The sequence below is a fragment of the Pleurodeles waltl genome, chromosome 6, assembly GCF_031143425.1.
Source record: "Pleurodeles waltl isolate 20211129_DDA chromosome 6, aPleWal1.hap1.20221129, whole genome shotgun sequence".
In the NCBI taxonomy this organism is placed as follows: Eukaryota; Metazoa; Chordata; class Amphibia; order Caudata; family Salamandridae; genus Pleurodeles; species Pleurodeles waltl.
Window position 1 is genome coordinate 121,244,037 of NC_090445.1, and position 19,923 is coordinate 121,263,959.

The following is a 19,923-nucleotide window of genomic DNA, read 5'->3' on the forward strand; positions in this document are numbered from 1 at the left end:
CTGATGTTTAATTGTGGCCCCCTAGCGAACAGTAGCACTCAGCTGCTGTTCACTAGAGAGAGCAGGAACAAACATAAAGCTGCAACACAAACCGGTATACTTTATTTACATGTTAATTAAAGTAACAGTATAGAAGAAAAGGTGTCCTAGAAACCTCTCTTTAGAAACACCTTTAGTTTTTGACATCTTGCACCTAACATGCCAAAACTTGATCAACTCTGCAAACTTTAAAAAAGTGTATTTTATCAACATGCATGAGCATTTTACCTTAGAAGACCAGATTATATCACTGCATTAGAGGCATTATTAGCAGTGACAGTTTTCAAACATGATCTTGGAAACATTCATGCCACCCCCATTTGGAAAACAATGCCATTATTTTCAGGTGCACCTTGTGAGTAGTCTTGTTATATAATTGGAACATTATAGTTTTGTACAGCACACATCCTGAATTTGTATGTGTCAAGGGTCTCTTTTACGTGGTAGTGAAGAAAAGGGAGGCAAAGTGAAATCAACCAATTGCCTAGGATCACACAATTTGGTTAGGTGGGGATGCAAGGACTGATAACTTGGTTTCACATTTTGTAATTCACCCACCAGATGAATGTCTCTTTCCCTCTCATATTTAACATTAGATGTTAATGCTTTGACTTTAATTCAAGGGGCATCAGAATAGAGCATTGATGGCAGATAGAAACCATTGGAGGTTCATTTTGTTGTCCATACCATGCAACTGCTTCGCATCCCCCTACACCAACCTTTCATCACCCCCAACCCTTGCAGTACTGGCATCTGTGCAGCCCTCGGGCATGCCATAGACAGAACTTTGAGGCCCCCGGGGAAATGTTTGCGAGTACCCATGTTCTAGGAGGTTCCAGTGGAATATGACACAGTCACATTCCACTTCAGATAAGTTACCACACTCCTCCCTCTCAAATATATATCATAACTGAGTGATTGAAAGAACATAAGGCAAAATAAAGGTACACAGTATATAAATGAGATATATACATTAGTCTAGACATTATAGCTAAAAAGATAAACAAAGTAACTCAATATACACAAAGTATATTACCACTTCTATACTATCAATGATCTAAGATCTACAATCATTTGTATTCACAGATTTAGATGTTCCTCTCATAATTCTCCAAGTACTTGGGAGTCTTCACCTTTCTCAGGCTGCGTCTTATTTTCACGTTTTCTTCTTCTTTATTATTCTCTTCTTCACTATTTCCTTCTACCCTACATTTTACTACCACCATTCTAAGATTCCAAACTCTAGTGTCCTCCATCTTAACAGCAATCTTGAAAAGTTTTATTAATCATATGGAATATGAGAATATCCTGCTGTTTCCCAGCATCCTAATTTCCCCCAGTCTCCCACATTCACTACTGTGACTTTTACTCCCTTTCATCCAACCATTTTTTTCTCTCCTCTATTTTCCTTTCATCCCTCTCTCATTCATTCATACTTCCCTTTTTCTCCTCACATTTCAAATTTACTCAAGAAGGTGCCTTTAAATTGTTTGGTGTTCTCTTCCTGTAGAGTTCAAATGGCGATTTACCAGTCACAGAATGTGGAGTTAAGCGGTACACCTACACAATTGTTCTCGCCAGTCCTCCACATTATCCTTATCCATCCTGATAGTTTCCTTTAATACTTTGTTAAAGTGTTCTGCCACCCCATTGACCTCAGGGTGAGATAAAGCACATTTCTTATGCTTGATTCCTCTGACCAGAAACTTCTCCATCTTATTGGAAACTACCAGTACTCGATTCTCAGTTAGCAAGACTCTAGGGATACCCTCCCTGCTAAAAAGGTCTTTGAGAAATCTCTCCACATGTCTGGTTTCTACTCTGAGTGAACGTTATTTCTGGCCACTTCGAAAATAAGTCTGTTAACACAATGGCATACTTGTGTCCTACTTTCAAGTGAATGGGACATAACATGTCCAGAGTCACTTCCTCCCATGGACCCTTTGGCGACTGCTGCATCATTATGGGTTGTATACTAGGGGGCATATTTACAAGAAAGTGTCGCATTATAGATGATGCACCACTTTTGTTGTGCCCCTTACTGCTGTTGTATAACTATTTTATCCATATTTTAGACACGCTATTTTAGCAATCTAGGCATGCCGTTGTGCACATTTGCGGTGTTGTTTTATTTCCCTCTATCTAATTGTTCTTTTGCCTCGGAAAGCAATACGTTCTCAGTAGGACATTCATTTCACTCTGTACTTTCTTCAAGGCTACAGTCAGATAGGTTGCTAGCAAAAGTGGTGCACTGTGTCTCCAACATTTGCGGAAATATACACACTCATACATGGGGACCATTTCTCAGAATGTAAATTGTTTTATTATAAAAACACTCCTTTCTCCCATACACGTTAGAGGGAGATTCCAGCCAGATGACCACGACTGCATGCTGATTGCTTTGCTACAACTGCTTGCTTAGACTCCCAAGCCCCTGGCCTACATGGGGATGGTGTCCTTCTGGATGATGCTTTCCCAGGAGTGCTCAAGCAAAGCATAGGTAGGAGAACTATATCTCACTTCTAGTGACAGGATGGTGGGATTGTTTTTGTGTTTCACTCTCCTCGTTACCCTCTTGCTTTTATTGTGTTTTATCATCCTAGTTATTGCAATACATGCCATTTTATCTAAGATGCAGCTACTTCAATAAAGCCTCTGTTGTCTTTAACTGTGTGAGACCAATGTAACTGAGAGAAAGGGATGAGATCTGACCGACCACGATTCCCCTGAGGAGTCCTCCTTGTCATGCACCTGGTTGCCACTATCATCCCTGCCCTTGGTTGGAGATAACGCGCTGCTAGTTAACCGGAAAACCCCGATTAGGCCGACAGGCATCACATAGTGTGGAATGGTGCTTAGTACCCCACAATCCATGCGATTCTGCCACCAGACTCCATTAGCCTCATTAGCATAATGAGAACCCACACAACATGGTGCCACCGATGTTTCGTCAGGCACTAATTTTCCGATTTCTGTCTCACTGAAGTCTAAAGACAACTCAATACTATATATGGAGATGTCCGTGGTATCGGGGATTACCTCCTCAGGTAAATAGGTAGCAACTATCCAAAGCTGTAGGTTGTTTAAGCTTGAACCTTAAAAGGAATAATGCCCAGTTGGTGTCCTTATCTCTGAACACACATATACCATTAACATGGGGAACCTGCAATGGATGGTAATTGCAGTAAATATGAGACCGCCTCTTATTGCACACTTATTGGCAAATGGCCTAATGGCCCAGGGGGGTCCAGTCACATTTGTTGTAGAGGCTCATCCAGCCTACACAACAGAAATGTTTTATTCTTCTGTCACTTTTCAACAGTTGATGGGAACACAAATAAATTTCATAACTATACACCTGCAAACACACCTGACACAATACAGAGCTTATGCATATTTAGAAATACCTTTATCTTATCAAGACCATAATAATTATCTTGATGGCCCCCTACCACACACAGTATTACATGTTAGCTTAGGTCCCCTGAGTAATGACGGCCCGACCTGGCCTTTATTGGCCACATAGACACCACACCCTGATGCAGCAACCTTAGCGGTACCTGAAGTCCACTGCTTTTATACAGAGCTCAGTTGAATATACAGACTGTTGGTACAGTTTGTAATGCAAACATTAAATACTAACCTAGCACGTGCTGCCCCAGTGCAACAACACACAGGAATAAAAAACAACAAACCGCTAAAAAAGAAAGGGGAGAATCTCCGCATTCAGCGACCCCTCGTAATAGGTATAATCTTAGAAATAGAGATAATATAAAAACACCTGATAGATATCAATATACCGATACACGCCAATCTCATTCCTTTCAGGACTCACCAGAAAAAAGCAGTGAGAGAGGTGGGCGGTCAGAACAGCGAACAGAGTACGTGAAGCCAAGAAATGACTCACAATGCTCATCTGAACTTTCTGGTAAGAAAGAAGAGAAAATTCCCCATACAAAAACCCAGTTTAAAAAGAAAAAGGTGGCAGCAGTTGCGATACGACATGCCACTCAGGAAGAGGGCTTTACTGAAGAACAGGAAGTGGGCACTGGCACTGCTAAACAGTGCAGCAGAGGTCACATTAGTTCGCCTGGATCTTCAAGAGCATCTGGAGGTGAAGGCATCTAATGACTTCTTACAAGCTGAAACTGCGGACATGCATGTCTCCATGCCCGACAGGGTGTATAAAGTAACTATACAGTTAGAGGGAGACATTGAACGCATAATAGACGCTATCTTTAGGGACCACGTCATCACTGTTTATGATATTCTATTGGCCAAAAAAGATTGGCTGCCAGAATTTGCCCGTGATCTCCCTTATGGAGAAGAGGTTATAGAAAACTCCTTCTCACCCCTTGTTCCAAGAAAGCTTGTTGAAATACATACCATTGATTGGGCAGTGGCACAGGCACCTGCGTTATACCACAATCACATAGGGTGGGATAAAGATTACCCCATCATGTAATACCAATTAAATCCTAACCTCGACCTCAACTCCAATATCCAATAAAGTATGAAGCTAAAGCACCTGTGAGGGAAATACTCAAACAATTAGGGTACCAGGGTGTAATTGAAACCGGTGCTTCACCAATAAACAACCCATTGTTTCCTGTCGCTAAACCCAATCATTCAGGTCATTACTACAGACTACAGACATTTAAACAGTCACACACGCACATTTGCAATACAAAATGCACACAGCACACCACTTATGAACAATATAGTGCACAAAAAATACAAAACAGCCCTGGATATTTCCAATGGGTTTTTATGCCAAAACATAGGGACTTAACAAGTTTCAGCGCATTAGGCTCTCAGAAAATTCTGCTGACTCCCACAAGGGTACAGGAATAGTCTAGGACTGTCCTCACCTCGTGTTACTTCTATTCTACACGACATTGACCCTAAGGCATTGTCATATGTGAATGACACCTATCTCACAGACCACGACCTCATACAACATACAAGACTGGTAGCCCGCATTGCTATAGGATTTGCCAAAATTGGCTACAAATTTAGGCCCATATTTATACTTTTTTAGCGCCGCATTTGTGCCGTTTTTTTACGCAAAAACAGCGCAAACATACAAAATACAATTGTATTTTGCAAGTTTGCGCCGTTTTTGCGTCAAAAAATGACGCAAATGCGGCGCTAAAAAAGTATAAATATGGGCCTTAATTTTAAAAAATTGCCTTCCTTAGTGACCTTTTTGGGGATACGAACAGTTGGAAGAAGGCAAGAGCCTTGCACCCCAGTTTTTAGAAAAATGCACACAATTAAAACCACCAAACACAATAAAAAAGCTCAAACTTATTGGGCTTTTTAAACTTTGGCAGAACGTACATTTCAGATTACGCACAACACATTAAACCATTGCATGACTTAATATGTCCTGACTTTACCAGCAAATACTGGACAGTCTAACACACATGAATAATCAGAGCATTACAAAAAGACATGCTTGAAGCAAAACACTTACATACAAAGGACAACAAAAAACATTTGGTCATCAGAGTAAGTGCTGGTGCCATTGGTTTCACCTACGTGACATTCAATGAGGGTGAGACCGTCCCGATTGGATACAAATCACATTTGTATTCCACAGCTGAACAATGCTGTTAGACTTTTCATCCTTGGCGTGGTCTCCCTTAACTTTTGGCCTCTGTTCCCCAGGTTGTTGATGTGTGCTAGACTCCGATTTTACTGTTTTTGTTACTCTGGGCACTTTACCACTGCTAACCAGTGCTAAAGTGCAAGTGCTCCTTTACAAAATGTGTATGTAATTGGTTTATCCATGATTGGCATATTTGGTTTACTAATAAGTCCCTAATAAAGTGCACTAGAAGTGCCAGGGCCTGCCGCACTGGTTGTGCCACCCACATAAGTAGCTCTGTAATCATGTCTCAGACCTGCCACTACAGTGTCTGTGTGTGTAGTTTTAACTGTACCCACTTACCAGGCCTAAACCTTCCCTTTTCGTAAGTGTCAGACACCCCTAAGGTAGGCCCTGGGTAGCCCCAAGGGTAGGATGCAGTGCATGGTTAAGGTATGACATATAGTAGTGTGTTTTATATGCCCTGACAGTGAAATATTGCTAAATTAGTTTTTCACTGTTGCAAGGCCTGTCCCTCTCATAGGTTAACATGGGGGCTACCTTTAAATCTGATTAAAGTGTAGATTCCCTTTGGGAGCAGATGGACATGTGGAGTTTGGGGTCTCTGAACTCACAATTTAAAAATACATCTTTTAGTAAAGTTGATTTCAAGATTGTGACTCTGCCTGTTTGTGGATTCCCTGTGTGGGTCAGTTTGAAAGTTGGGCTGGTTGCACCTCCAACTAGACAGTGACACAAAGGGAGCTGGGGTGTAGCCTGCATATCCTGATGAGCCATCTGTGCTAGGAGGGTGGGGAGGAGTGGTGTAGGAAGTTGGCTCTGTATGCACTATTTCAAAGTAAGGAATAGTATGCACAGAGTCCAATGGTTCCCCTTAGAGGTAAGATAGTGGCAAAAAGAGATCATTCTAATGCTCTATTTTGTGGTAGTGTGGTAGGCTTATCAAAGGAGTAGTGTTAAGCATTTGTTGTACATACACACAGGCAATAAATGAGGAACACACACTCAGAGACAATTCCAGGCCAATAGGTTTTTGTATAGAAAAATATATTTTCTTAGTTTATTTTAAGAACCACAGGTTCAAATTCTACATGTAATATCTCATTTGAAAGGTATTGCAGGTAAGTACTTTAGGAACTTTGAATAATCACAATAGCATATATACTTTTTACATAAAACACATATAGCTATTTTAAAAGTGGACACAGTGCAATTTTCACAGTTCCTAGGGGAGGTAAGTTATTGTTAGTTCTTGCAGGTGAGTAAACCACCTACGGGGTTCAAATTGGGGTCCAAGGTAGCCCACCGTTGGGGGTTCAGAGCATACCCAAAGTCACCGCACCAGCAGCTCAGGGCCGGTCAGGTGCAGAGTTCAAAGTGGTGCCCAAAACACATAGGCTTCAATGGAGAAGGGGGTGTCCCAGTTCCAGTCTGCCAGCAGGTAAGTACCCGCGTCTTCGGAGGGCAGACCAGGGGGGTTTTGTAGGGCACCGGGGGGGACACAAGTCCACACAGAAAGTACACCCTCAGCAGCGCGGGGCGGCCGGGTGCAGTGTGCAAACAAGCGTCGGGTTTGTAATAGGTTTCAATGGGAGACCAAGGGGTCTCTCTAGCGATGCAGGCAGGCAAGGGGGGGGGCTCCTCGGGGTAGCCACCACCTGGGCAAGGGAGAGGGCCTCCTGGGGGTCACTCCTGCACTGGAGTTCCAATCCTTTAGGTCCTGGGGGCTGCGGTGCAGGGTCTTTTCCAGGCGTCGGGATTTTGGATTCAGACAGTCGCGGTCAGGGGGAGCCTCGGTATTCCCTCTGCAGGCGTCGCTGTGGGGGCTCAGGGGGGACAACTTTGGTTACTCACAGTCTCTGAGTCGCCAGGGGGTCCTCCCTGTAGCGTTGTTTCTCCACCAGTCGAGTCGGGGTCGCCGGGTGCAGTGTTGCAAGTCTCACGCTTCTTGCGGGGATTGCAGGGGTCTTTAAATCTGCTCCTCTGGAAACAAAGTTGCAGTCTTTGTTGAACAGGGCCGCTGTTCTCAGGAGTTTCTTGGTCTTTTGGAAGCAGGGCAGTCCTCTGAGGATTCAGAGGTCGCTGGTCCTGGGGAAAGCGTCGCTGGAGCAGTTTTCTTCTGAAGGAGGGAGACAGGCCGGTAGGGCTGGGGCCAAAGCAGTTGGTGTCTCCGTCTTCTCTGCAGGGGGTTTTCAGCTGAGCAGTCCTCTTCTTCGTAAGTTGCAGGAATCTATTTTCCTAGGTTCTGGGGAGCCCTTATATACTAAATTTAAGGGCGTGTTTAGGTCTGGGGGGTTAGTAGCCAATGGCTACTAGCCCTGAGGGCGGGTACACCCTCTTTGTGCCTCCTCCCAAGGGGAGGGGGTCACATTCCTATCCCTATTGGGGGAATCCTCCGTCTGCAAGATGGAGGATTTCTAAAAGTTAGAGTCACCTCAGCTCAGGACACCTTAGGGGCTGTCCTGACTGGCCAGTGACTCCTCCTTGTTATTCTCATTATTTCCTCTGGCCTTGCCGCCAAAAGTGGGGCCGTGGCCGGAGGGGGCGGTCAACTCCACTAGCTGGAGTGCCCTGTGGTGCTGGAACAAAGGGGGTGAGCCTTTGAGGCTCACCGCCAGGTGTTACAGCTCCTGCCTGGGGGAGGTGATAGCATCTCCACCCAGTGCAGGCTTTGTTACTAGCCACAGAGTGACAAAGGCACTCTCCCCATGTGGCCAGCAACATGTCTCGAGTGTGGCAGGCTGCTAAAAGCAGTCAGCCTACACGGGTAGTTGGTTAAGGTTTCAGGGGGCACCTCTAAGGTGCCCTCTGGGGTGTATTTTACAATAAAGTGTACACTGGCATCAGTGTGCATTTATTGTGCTGAGAAGTTTGATACCAAATTTCCCAGTTTTCAGTGTAGCCATTATGGTGCTGTGGAGTCCGTGTTTGACAGACTCCCAGACCATATACTCTTATGGCTACCCTGCACTTACAATGTCTAAGGTTTTGCTTAGACACTGTAGGGGCACAGTGCTCATGCACTGGTGCCCTCACCTATGGTATAGTGCACCCTGCCTTAGGGCTGTAAGGCCTGCTAGAGGGGTGACTTATCTATACTGCATAGGCAGTGTGAGGTTGGCATGGCACCCTGAGGGGAGTGCCATGTCGACTTACTCGTTTTGTCCTCACCAGCACACACAAGCTGGCAAGCAGTGTGTCTGTGCTGAGTGAGGGGTCCCCAGGGTGGCATAAGATATGCTGCAGCCCTTAGAGACCTTCCCTGGCATCAGGGCCCTTGGTACCAGGGGTACCAGTTACAAGGGACTTACCTGGATGCCAGGGTGTGCCAATTGTGAAAACAAAAGTACAGGTTAGGGAAAGAACACTGGTGCTGGGGCCTGGTTAGCAGGCCTCAGCACACTTTCAATTCAAAACATAGCATCAGCAAAGGCAAAAGGTCAGGGGATAACCATGCCAAGGAGGAATTTCCTTACACAACCCCCCCCCAAACGAAAGAGGATGAGACTAACCTTTCCCAAGAGAGTCTTCATTTTCTAAGTGGAAGAACCTGGAAAGGCCATCTGCATTGGCATGGGCAGTCCCGGGTCTGTGTTCCACTATAAAGTCCATTCCCTGTAGGGAGATGGACCACCTCAACAGTTTTGGATTTTCACCTTTCATTTGCATCAGCCATCTGAGAGGTCTGTGGTCAGTTTGAACTACAAAGTGAGTACCAAAGAGGTATGGTCTCAGCTTCTTCAGGGACCAAACCACGGCAAAGGCCTCCCTCTCAATGGCACTCCAACGCTGCTCCCTGGGGAGTAACCTCCTGCTAATGAAAGCAACAGGCTGGACAAGGCCATCATCATTTGTTTGGGACAAAACTGCCCCTATCCCATGTTCAGAGGCATCTGTCTGCACAATGAACTGCTTGGAGTAATCTGGAGCTTTTAGAACTGGTGCTGTGCACATTGCTTGTTTCAGGGTGTCAAAGGCCTGTTGGCATTCTACAGTCCAATTTACCTTCTTGGGCATTTTCTTGGAGGTGAGTTCTGTGAGGGCTGTCACTATGGATCCATATCCCTTCACAAACCTCCTATAATACCCAGTCAAGCCAAGTAATGCCCTGACTTGAGTCTGGGTTTTTGGAGCTGCCCAGTCCAGAATAGTCTGGATCTTAGGCTGGAGTGGCTGAACTTGGCCTCAACCTACAAGGTGTCCCAAGTAAACCACAGTTCCCTGCCCTATCTGGCATTTGGATGCCTTGATAGAGAGGCCTGCTGATTGCAGAGCCTTCAAAACCTTCTTCAGGTGGACCAGGTGATCCTGCCAGCTGGAGCTAAAGACAGCAATATCATCAAGATAAGCTGCACTAAAGGACTCCAAGCCAGCAAGGTCTTGATTCACCAACCTTTGGAAGGTGGCAGGGGCATTCTTTAAACCAAAGGGCATAACAGTAAACTGATAATGCCCATCAGGTGTGGAGAATGCTGTCTTTTCTTTTGCTCCAGGTGCCATTTTGATTTGCCAGTACCCCGCTGTTAAGTCAAAGGTACTTAAGAATTTGAAAGCACCTAATTTGTCTATCAGTTCATCAGCTCTAGGAATGGGATGGGCATCTGTCTTGGTGACAGAATTGAGTCCTCTGTAGTCCACACAAAACCTCATCTCTCTCTTTCCATCTTTGGTGTGAGGTTTGGGGACTAAGACCACTGGGCTAGCCCAGGGGCTGTCAGAGTGCTCAATTACTCCCAATTCCAGCATCTTGTGGACTTCCACCTTGATGCTTTCCTTAACTTGGTCAGACTGTCTGAATATTTTGTTTTTGACAGGCATGCTGTCTCCTGTGTCCACATCATGGGTACACAGGTGTGTCTGACCAGGGGTTAGGGAAAAGAGCTCAGCAAACTGTTGCAGGACCTTCCTACAATCAGATTGCTGTTGGTCAGAGAGGGTGTCTGAATAGATCACTCCATCAACTGAGCCATCTTTAGGGTTTGATGAGAGAAGATCAGGGAGAGGTTCACTCTCAGCTTCCTGATCCTCATCTGTTATTATCAACAGATTCACATCAGCCCTGTCATGGAAGAGCTTAAGGCGGTTCACATGGATCACCCTCTTGGGGCTCCTGCTAGTGCCCAGGTCCACCAGGTAGGTGACCTGACTCTTCTTCTCTAGCACTGGGTAAGGGCAACTCCATCTGTCCTGGAGTGCCCTGGGAGCCACAGGCTCCAAAACCCAGACTTTCTGCCCTGGTTGAAATTCAACCATTGCAGCCTTTTGGTCATACCAAAACTTCTGGAGCTGTTGGCTGGCCTCAAGGTTTTTACTTGCCTTTTCCATGTACTCTGCCATCCTGGAATGAAGGCCAAGTACATAGTCCACTATGTCTTGTTTAGGCTCATTAAGAGGTCTCTCCCAGCCTTCTTTCACAAGAGCTAGTGGTCCCCTTACAGGGTGGCCAAACAGAAGTTCAAAGGGTGAGAACCCTACTCCCTTCTGAGGCACCTCTCTGTAAGCGAAAAGCAGACATGGCAAGAGGACATCCCATCTCCTTCTGAGTTTTTCTGGGAGCCCCATTATCATGCCCTTTAATGTCTTGTTGAATCTCTCAACAAGGCCATTAGTTTGTGGATGATAGGGTGTAGTGAATTTATAAGTCACTCCACACTCATTCCACATGTGTTTCAGGTATACTGACATGAAGTTGGTACCTCTGTCAGACACCACCTCCTTAGGGAAACCCACTCTGGTAAAGATACCAATGAGGGCCTTGGCTACTGCAGGGGCAGTAGTCGACCTAAGGGGAATAGCTTCAGGATACCTAGTAGCATGATCCACTACTACTAGGATGCACATATTTCCTGAGGCTGTGGGAGGTTCAAGTGGACCCACTATGTCCACACCCACTCTTTCAAAGGGGACCCCCACCACTGGAAGTGGAATGAGGGGGGCCTTTGGATGTCCACCTGTCTTACCACTGGCTTAACAGGTGGTACAGGAGACACAAAACTCCTTAACTTTCTGGGACATGTTGGGCCAGTAGAAGTGGTTGACTAGTCTCTCCCACGTCTTGGTTTGTCCCAAATGCCCAGCAAGGGGAATATCATGGGCTAAGGTCAGAATGAACTCTCTGAACTCCTGAGGCACTACCACTCTCCTAGTGGCACCAGGTTTAAGATCTCTTGCCTCAGTGTACAGGAGCCCATCTTCCCAATAGACCCTATGTGTTCCAGTTTTCTTGCCATTGGACTCTTCAGCAGCTTGCTGCCTAAGGCCTTCAAGAGAGGGGCAGGTTTCTTGCCCCTTACACAACTGCTCCCTTGAGGGTCCCCCTGGGCCTAAGAGCTCAACCTGATAAGGTTCCAACTCCATAGGCTCAGTTCCCTCAGAGGGCAGAACTTCTTCCTGAGAAGAGAGGTTCTCTTTTTGGTGTTGTGTTGCAGCTGGTTTCCCAGCTGGCTTTCCTTTTCTCTTGGTAGGCTGGGCCCTTTTTCCAGACTCCAGCTCTACTTTTTCACCCTGAGCTTTGCACTGTGCCCTTGTCTTGACACACACCAGTTCAGGGATACCCAGCATGGCTGCATGGGTTTTCAGTTCTACCTCAGCCCATGCTGAGGACTCCAGGTCATTTCCAAGCAAACAGTCTACTGGGATATTCGAGGAGACCACTACCTGTTTCAGGCCATTGACCCCTCCCCACTCTAAAGTTACCATAGCCAGGGGATGTACTTTAGTTTGATTGTCAGCATTGGTGACTGGATACGTTTGTCCAGCCAGGTATTGACCAGAGGAAACCAGTTTCTCTGTCACCATTGTGACACTGGCACCTGTATCCCTCAGGCCTTCTACACTTGTCCCATTAATTAAGAGCTGCTGCCTGTATTTTTGCATGTTAGGAGGCCAGGCAGCCAGTGTGGCTAAATCCACCCCACCCTCAGAGACTAATGTAGCTTCAGTGTGACACCTGATTTGCTCTGGGCACACTGTTGATCCCACTTGGAGACTAGCCATTCCAGTGTTAGCTGGAATGGAGTTAGAAGTGGTAGTTTTCTTGGGACAGGCCTTGTCTCCAGTTTGGTGCCCAGGCTGATTACAGCTACGACACCAGGCCTTTTTGGGATCAAAGTTTTTACCCTTGTACCCAAAATTGGTTTGTGAAGAGGCTCTGGGCCCACCCTCCTGTGCAGGTTTTTGGGGGCCTGTAGAAGACTCTTTACTATTTTTGTTTTTGGATGTCTCAACACCTTTCCCCTGGGGAGGCTTTGTGACCCCTTTCTTTTGGTCACCCCCTGTGGAAGTCTTGGTCACCCTAGTCTTGACTCAATGGTCCGCCTTCTTTCCCAATTCTTGGGGAGAAATTGGTCCTAGGTCTACCAGATGCTGATGCAGTTTATCATTGAAACAATTACTTAACAGATGTTCTTTCACAAATAAATTGTACAGCCCATCATAATCATTTACACCACTGCCTTGAATCCAACCATCCAGTGTTTTCACTGAGTAGTCTACAAAATCAACCCAGGTCTGGTTTGAGGATTTTTGAGCCCCCCTGAATCTAATCCTGTACTCCTCAGTGGAGAATCCAAAGCCCTCAATCAGGGTACCCTTCATGAGGTCATAAGATTCTGCATCTTTTCCAGAGAGTGTGAGGAGTCTATCCCTACACTTTCCAGTGAACATTTCCCAAAGGAGAGCACCCCAGTGAGATTTGTTCACTTTTCTGGTTACACAAGCCCTCTCAAAAGCTGTGAACCATTTGGTGATGTCATCACCATCTTCATATTTAGTTACAATCCCTTTAGGGATTTTCAACATGTCAGGAGAATCTCTGACCCTATTTATGTTGCTGCCACCATTGATGGGACCTACGCCCATCTCTTGTCTTTCTCTTTCTATGGCTAGGATCTGTCTTTCCAAAGCCAATCTTTTGACCATCCTGGCTAGCAGGAGGTCCTCTTCACTGAGGCTATCCTCAGTGTTTCCAGAGGTGCTGGTCCCTCCTGTGAGGGAAGCAGCATCTCTGACTATCACAGTTGGAATCAGGGATTGAGGGTCCCTGGGTTCCCTAGTTAGTACTGGAAGGTGGGAATTCTCCTCCAGGTCACTAACATCCTGCTCCGGGTTGTCATCCTCAGAGGGGTTGGCTTTTTCAAACTCTGACAAAAGCTCCTGGAGCTGTAGTTTGGAGGGTCTTGAGCCAATTGTGATTTTCTTTAGGTTGCAGAGGGACCTTAGTTCCCTCATCTTAAGATGGAGGTAAGGTGTGAGGTCGAGTTCCTCCACATTCATCTCTGCACTAGACATTATGGCGGTCATTCCAACCGCGGCGGGCGGCGGTAGCCGCCCGCCTGGCGGGAACCGCCGAATGTCATTCTGTCTTTCCCGCTGGGCCAGCGGGCGACTGCCAAAAGGCCGCCCGCCGGCCCAGCGGGAAAGACCCAGCAACGATGAAGCCGGCTCCGAATGGAGCTGGCGGAGTTGCTGGGGTGCGATGGGTGCAGTGGCACTCGTCGCGATTTTCAGTGTCTGCAAAGCAGACACTGAAAATCATTATGGGGCCATGTTAGGGGGCCCCTGCACTGCCCATGCCAGTGGCATGGGCAGTGCAGGGGCCCCCAGGGGCCCCACGATACCCGTTCCCGCCATCCTGTTCCTGGCGGTAAAAACCGCCAGGAACGGGATGGCGGGAAGGGGGTCGGAATCCCCAAGCAGCGCCGCCATGGAGGATTCCCTGGGCCAGGGGAAAACCGGCGGGAAACCGCTGGTTCCCCTTTTCTGACCGCAGCTTTACCGCTGCGGTCAGAATGGCCCAGGAAGCGCCGCCAGCCTGTTGGCGGTGCTTCCGCGGTCCCCGGCCCTGGCGGTCATGGACCGCCAGGGTCGGAATGACCCCCTATGTTTCTAAAAGTTGGAATACTTTTTAAGAATCTAAAACTAGTTCTAGAATCTAATTCAAACTTTCACAAAACTTTTAAACTCTAAAAGAAATGCTAAAAAGGGACTAACACAAGGCCCTAGCAGGACTTTTAAGAATTTAGAAAAATAGCTCAAATTGCAAAAATCTATTTCTTATGACAATTTTTGGAATTTGTCGTGTGATCAGGTATTGGCTGAGTAGGCCAGCAAATGCAAAGTCTTGTATCCCACCGCTGCCACCAATGTAGGAAGTTGGCTCTGTATGCACTATTTCAAAGTAAGGAATAGTATGCACAGAGTCCAAGGGTTCCCCTTAGAGGTAAGATAGTGGCAAAAAGAGATAATTCTAATGCTCTATTTTGTGGTAGTGTGGTCGAGCAGTAGGCTTATCAAAGGAGTAGTGTTAAGCATTTGTTGTACATAAACACAGGCAATAAATGAGGAACACACACTCAGAGACAATTCCAGGCCAATAGGTTTTAGTATAGAAAAATATGTACATGTAATATCTCATTTGAAAGGTATTGCAGGTAAGTACTTTAGGAACTTTGAATAATCACAATAGCATATATATTTGTTACATAAAACACATATAGCTATTTTAAAAGTGGACACAGTGCAATTTTCACAGTTCCTAGGGGAGGTAAGTTATTGTTAGTTCTTGCAGGTAAGTAAACCACCTACGGGGTTCAAATTGGGGTCCAAGGTAGCCCACCGTTGGGGGTTCAGAGCAACCCCAAAGTCACCGCACCAGCAGCTTAGGGCTGGTCAGGTGCAGAGTTCAAAGTGGTGCCCAAAACACATAGGGGGTCATTCTGACCCCGGCGGGCGGCGGTTGCCGCCCGCCTGGCGGGAACCGCCAGAAGACCGTACCGCGGTCAAAAGACCGCGGCAGTCATTCTGAGTTTCCCGCTGGGCTGGCGGGCGACTGCCAGAAGGCCGCCCGCCCGCCCAGCGGGAAACCCCCTGCCACGCAGACACTGAAAATCTATGTGGGGCCCTGTTAGGGGGCCCCTGCACTGCCCATGCCAGTGGCATAGGCACTGCAGGGACCCCCAGGGGCCCCACGACACCCGTTCCCGCCAGCCAGGTTCTGGCGGTGAAAACCGCCAGAACCAGGCTGGCGGGAAGGGGGTCGGAATCCCCATGGCGGCGCTGCTTGCAGCGCCGCCGTGGAGGATTCCCTGGGGCAGCGGGAAGCCGGCGGGAAACCGCCGGCTTCCCTTTTCTGACCGCGGCTTTACCGCCGCGGTCAGAATGCCCCCGGAAGCACCGCCAGCCTGTTGGCGGTGCTTCCGCGGTCGTTGGCCCTGGCGGTCACAGAATGACCCCCATAGGCTTCAATGGAGAAGGGGCTGCCCCGGTTCCAGTCTGCCAGCAGGTAAGTACCCACCTCTTTGGAGGGCAGACCAGGGGGGTTTTGTAGGGCACTGGGGGGGACACAAGTCCACACAGAAAGTACACCCTCAGCAGCGCGGGGGCGGCCGGGTGCAGTGTGCAAACAAGCGTCGGGTTTGTTATAGGTTTCAATGGGAGACCAAGGGGTCTCTCTAGCGATGCAGGCAGGCAAGGGGGGGGCTCCTCGGGGTAGCCACCACCTGGGCAAGGGAGAGGGCCTCCTGGGGGTCACTCCTGTACTGGAGTTCCGATCCTTCAGGTCCTGGGGGCTGCGGGTGCAGGGTCTTTTCCAGGCGTCGGGATTTTGGATTCAGACAGTCGCGGTCAGGGGGAGCCTCGGGATTCCCTCTGCAGGCGTCGCTGTGGGGGCTCAGGGGGGTCAACTTTGGTTACTCACAGTCTCTGAGTCGCCGGGGGGTCCTCCCTGTAGCGTTGTTTCTCCACCAGTCGAGTCGGGGTCGCCGGGTGCAGTGTTGCAAGTCTCACGCTTCTTGCGGGGATTGCAGGGGTCTTTAAATCTGCTCCTCTGGAAACAAAGTTGCAGTCTTTGTTGAACAGGGCCGCTGTTCTCGGGAGTTTCTTGGTCTTTTGGAAGCAGGGCAGTCCTCTGAGGATTCAGAGGTCGCTGGTCCTGGGGAAAGCGTCGCTGGAGCAGTTTTCTTCTGAAGGAGGGAGACAGGCCGGTAGGGCTGGGGCCAAAGCAGTTGGTGTCTCCGTCTTCTCTGCAGGGTTTTTTCATCTCAGCAGTCCTCTTCTTCGTAAGTTGCAGGAATCTATTTTCCTAGGTTCTGGGGAGCCCTTAAATACTAAATTTAAGGGCGTGTTTAGATCTGGGGGGTTAGTAGTCAATGGCTACTAGCCCTGAGGGTGGGTACACCCTCTTTGTGCCTCCTCCCTTAGGGGAGGGGGTCACATTCCTATCCCTATTGGGGGAATCCTCCATCTGCAAGATGGAGGATTTCTAAAAGTTAAAGTCACCTCAGCTCAGGACACCTTAGGGGCTGTCCTGACTGGCCAGTGACTCCTCCTTGTTATTCTCATTTCCTCCGGCCTTGCCGCCAAAAGTGGGGCCGTGGCCGGAGGGGGCGGGCAACTCCACTAGCTGGAGTGCCCTGTGGTGCTGGAACAAAGGGGGTGAGCCTTTGAGGCTCACCACCAGGTGTTACAGCTCCTGCCTGGGGGAGGTGATAGCATCTCCACCCAGTGCAGGCTTTGTTACTAGCCACAGAGTGACAAAGGCACTCTCCCCATGTGGCCAGCAACATGTCTCGAGTGTGGCAGGCTGCTAAAAGCAGTCAGCCTACACGGGTAGTTGGTTAAGGTTTCAGGGGGACCTCTAAGGTGCCCTCTGGGGTGTATTTTACAATAAAATGTACACTGGCATCAGTCTGCATTTATTGTGCTGAGAAGTTTGATACCAAACTTCCCAGTTTTCAGTGTAGCCATTATGGTGCTGTGGAGTCCGTGTTTGACAGACTCCCAGACCATATACTCTTATGGCTACCCTGCACTTACAATGTCTAAGGTTTTGCTTAGACACTGTAGGGGCACAGTGCTCATGCACTGGTTCCCTCACCTATGGTATAGTGCACCCTGCCTTAGGGCTGTAAGGCCTGCTAGAGGGGTGACTTATCTATACTGCATAGGCAGTGTGAGGTTGGCATGGCACACTGAGGGGAGTGCCATGTCGACTTACTCGTTTTGTCCTCACCAGCACACAAAAGCTGGCAAGCAGTGTGTCTGTGCTGAGTGAGGGGTCCCCCAGGGTGGCATAAGATATGCTGCAGCCCTTAGAGACCTTCCCTGGCATCAGGGCCCTTGGTACCAGGGGTACCAGTTACAAGGGACTTACCTGGATGCCAGGGTGTGCCAATTGTGAAAACAAAAGTACAGGTTAGGGAAAGAACACTGGTGCTGGGGCCTGGTTAGCAGGCCCCAGCACACTTTCAATTCAAAACATAGCATCAGCAAAGGCAAAAAGTCAGGGGGTAACCATGCCAAGGAGGCATTTCCTTACAAGTGGTCATTCACACCTGAAGGGCTGTGCCTGCCCTCACACAATGCAATCTCAACAGCCTGGTGAGTGTCTGGGGCCTGGCCTGGGCAAGGCAGGATTTCACATTCAAAAGAGACTTTGGCCTACTTCAAAGGAGAAATTAGGTATAAGAAGGGCACCCAAAACCACAGACTTTAGAAACACTTCTGGAAACAAGAGGAACCTTTGCCTGGAGAAGAGCTGAAGATCTGAGGAAGAAGAGCTGCCCTGCCTGTGACTGTGCTTTGTGGAGCTATCCTGCAGTTGCTGCTTCTGCCAGAGTAAGAGGGCAAAGACTGGACTTTGTGTGCCTTCCATCTTGAGAAGAACTCGCAAAGACTTCTCTCTGCCAGCACCTGAAGTCTCTGGAGAGACTCTGCCCTGTGGTGCCCATCCAGTTTCTGGGACCCTGAAATGAGAAGCTGGCCACCTAAAAGGAGGAAATCCACGCAGAGAGCGCCATGCGGGGAAATATCGACGCAACTCCGATCTGCGGCTGAAGAAACGACGCACCGCCAGCTTTGCGGCTGAAAATCGACGCTCGCCGGAAAAGCGACAGAAGAATCTACGCACAAAGCAGGAGAAATGACACGCCGCATCGCTGACGGAGACTCGGAGATCGAAACCCCCACTGCGTGGTTTTTTAATCATCGTGCGGCTGGATTGCCGACGCAAGTACCGCTGGGTGTGTAAAAACAACGCAAGGCCTGCCCGGACCCGAGAGTGCTGACCGGATTGATGCATTGCTCTCCTGCGGAGAGAAGGAACGACGCGCCCGACCCGTTGAAAGGAGAAACAACGCAAGGTCCCGCTCGTGAGTGGAACTGACGCATCGCAAGCCCTTTCTGACACACACTCGCCCATGCAGGGTTATTTTTGACACACCCAAGGTACATTTTCACGCTAACAGTGTTAGTGTGTGTTTAAAACTACTTAAAGACTCTTATTGCATTTTTATAGATGACTTGTGTATTGTGGATCTTTTTCGTTTTGGTCTTGTTTAGATAAATATTTCCTACTTTTCTAAACCTGTGTTGTGTCATTTTGTAGTGTTCTCATTAAGTTACTGTGTGTGTTGGTACAAATACTTTACACCTAGCACTCTGAAGTTAAGCCTACTGCTCTACCAAGCTACCAAGGGGGTAAGCAGGGGTTAGCTGAGGGTGATTCTCTTTTACCCTGAGTAGAGTGAGGGTCCTTGCTTCAAAAGGGGGTAACCTGACTGTCAACCAAAGACCCCATTTCTAACATTGGTGATCAGCGGTTGGGATTTGGACTTGTATTTGTACTTGACATACAGTTATTAAGTGTACACTACTATTTTGAGTGCAGACCACTACGTGACCACATACTACTTGTTTGGTGATCTTTTGATTTTTTCTCTTTGGGACTGTTTTTGTTCTACTTCCATTTTTTGTCCCTGATTCCTTGATTGACTTTCTTTGAAACTTCATTTGGGAAATTGTTTTTCTGCCTTTGGAACTTTGCACTTGTTTTTGAATATTCATCATGTCCCAAGCTGGAGATGCATGAGTTGGAGCTGACTTTAACCTTGAGGAATTGGAGAGTTATACCAAGGCTCAGTTGAAGCAGTTCTGTAAAAGTTTCGACTGACCCATTAAGAGCTCATCCAGGAAGGAGGAGCTGCAAAAGGCGCTGAGGGCCTGGGCGACAGCCAAGAGCACTGAAGGGCACACAGAGGATGAGGAGGAGGAGTGTTCCATACACAATGGTATTGTGGGTGGGCCTGTTATGTCCAGGGAGAAGGTCTCCAGGACAGGCAGCAATGTGTCATCTAAGGGTCTGACACCTGAGGAGTTACAGGACAGACAGGTAGAAAGGGAGTACCAATTGGAGCAGAGAAGGCTAGCCCTTGAGGAGAGGAAGTTAGCGATGGCTCATGAGCTTAGCTTGAGAGAGATGGATCATAGAAGCC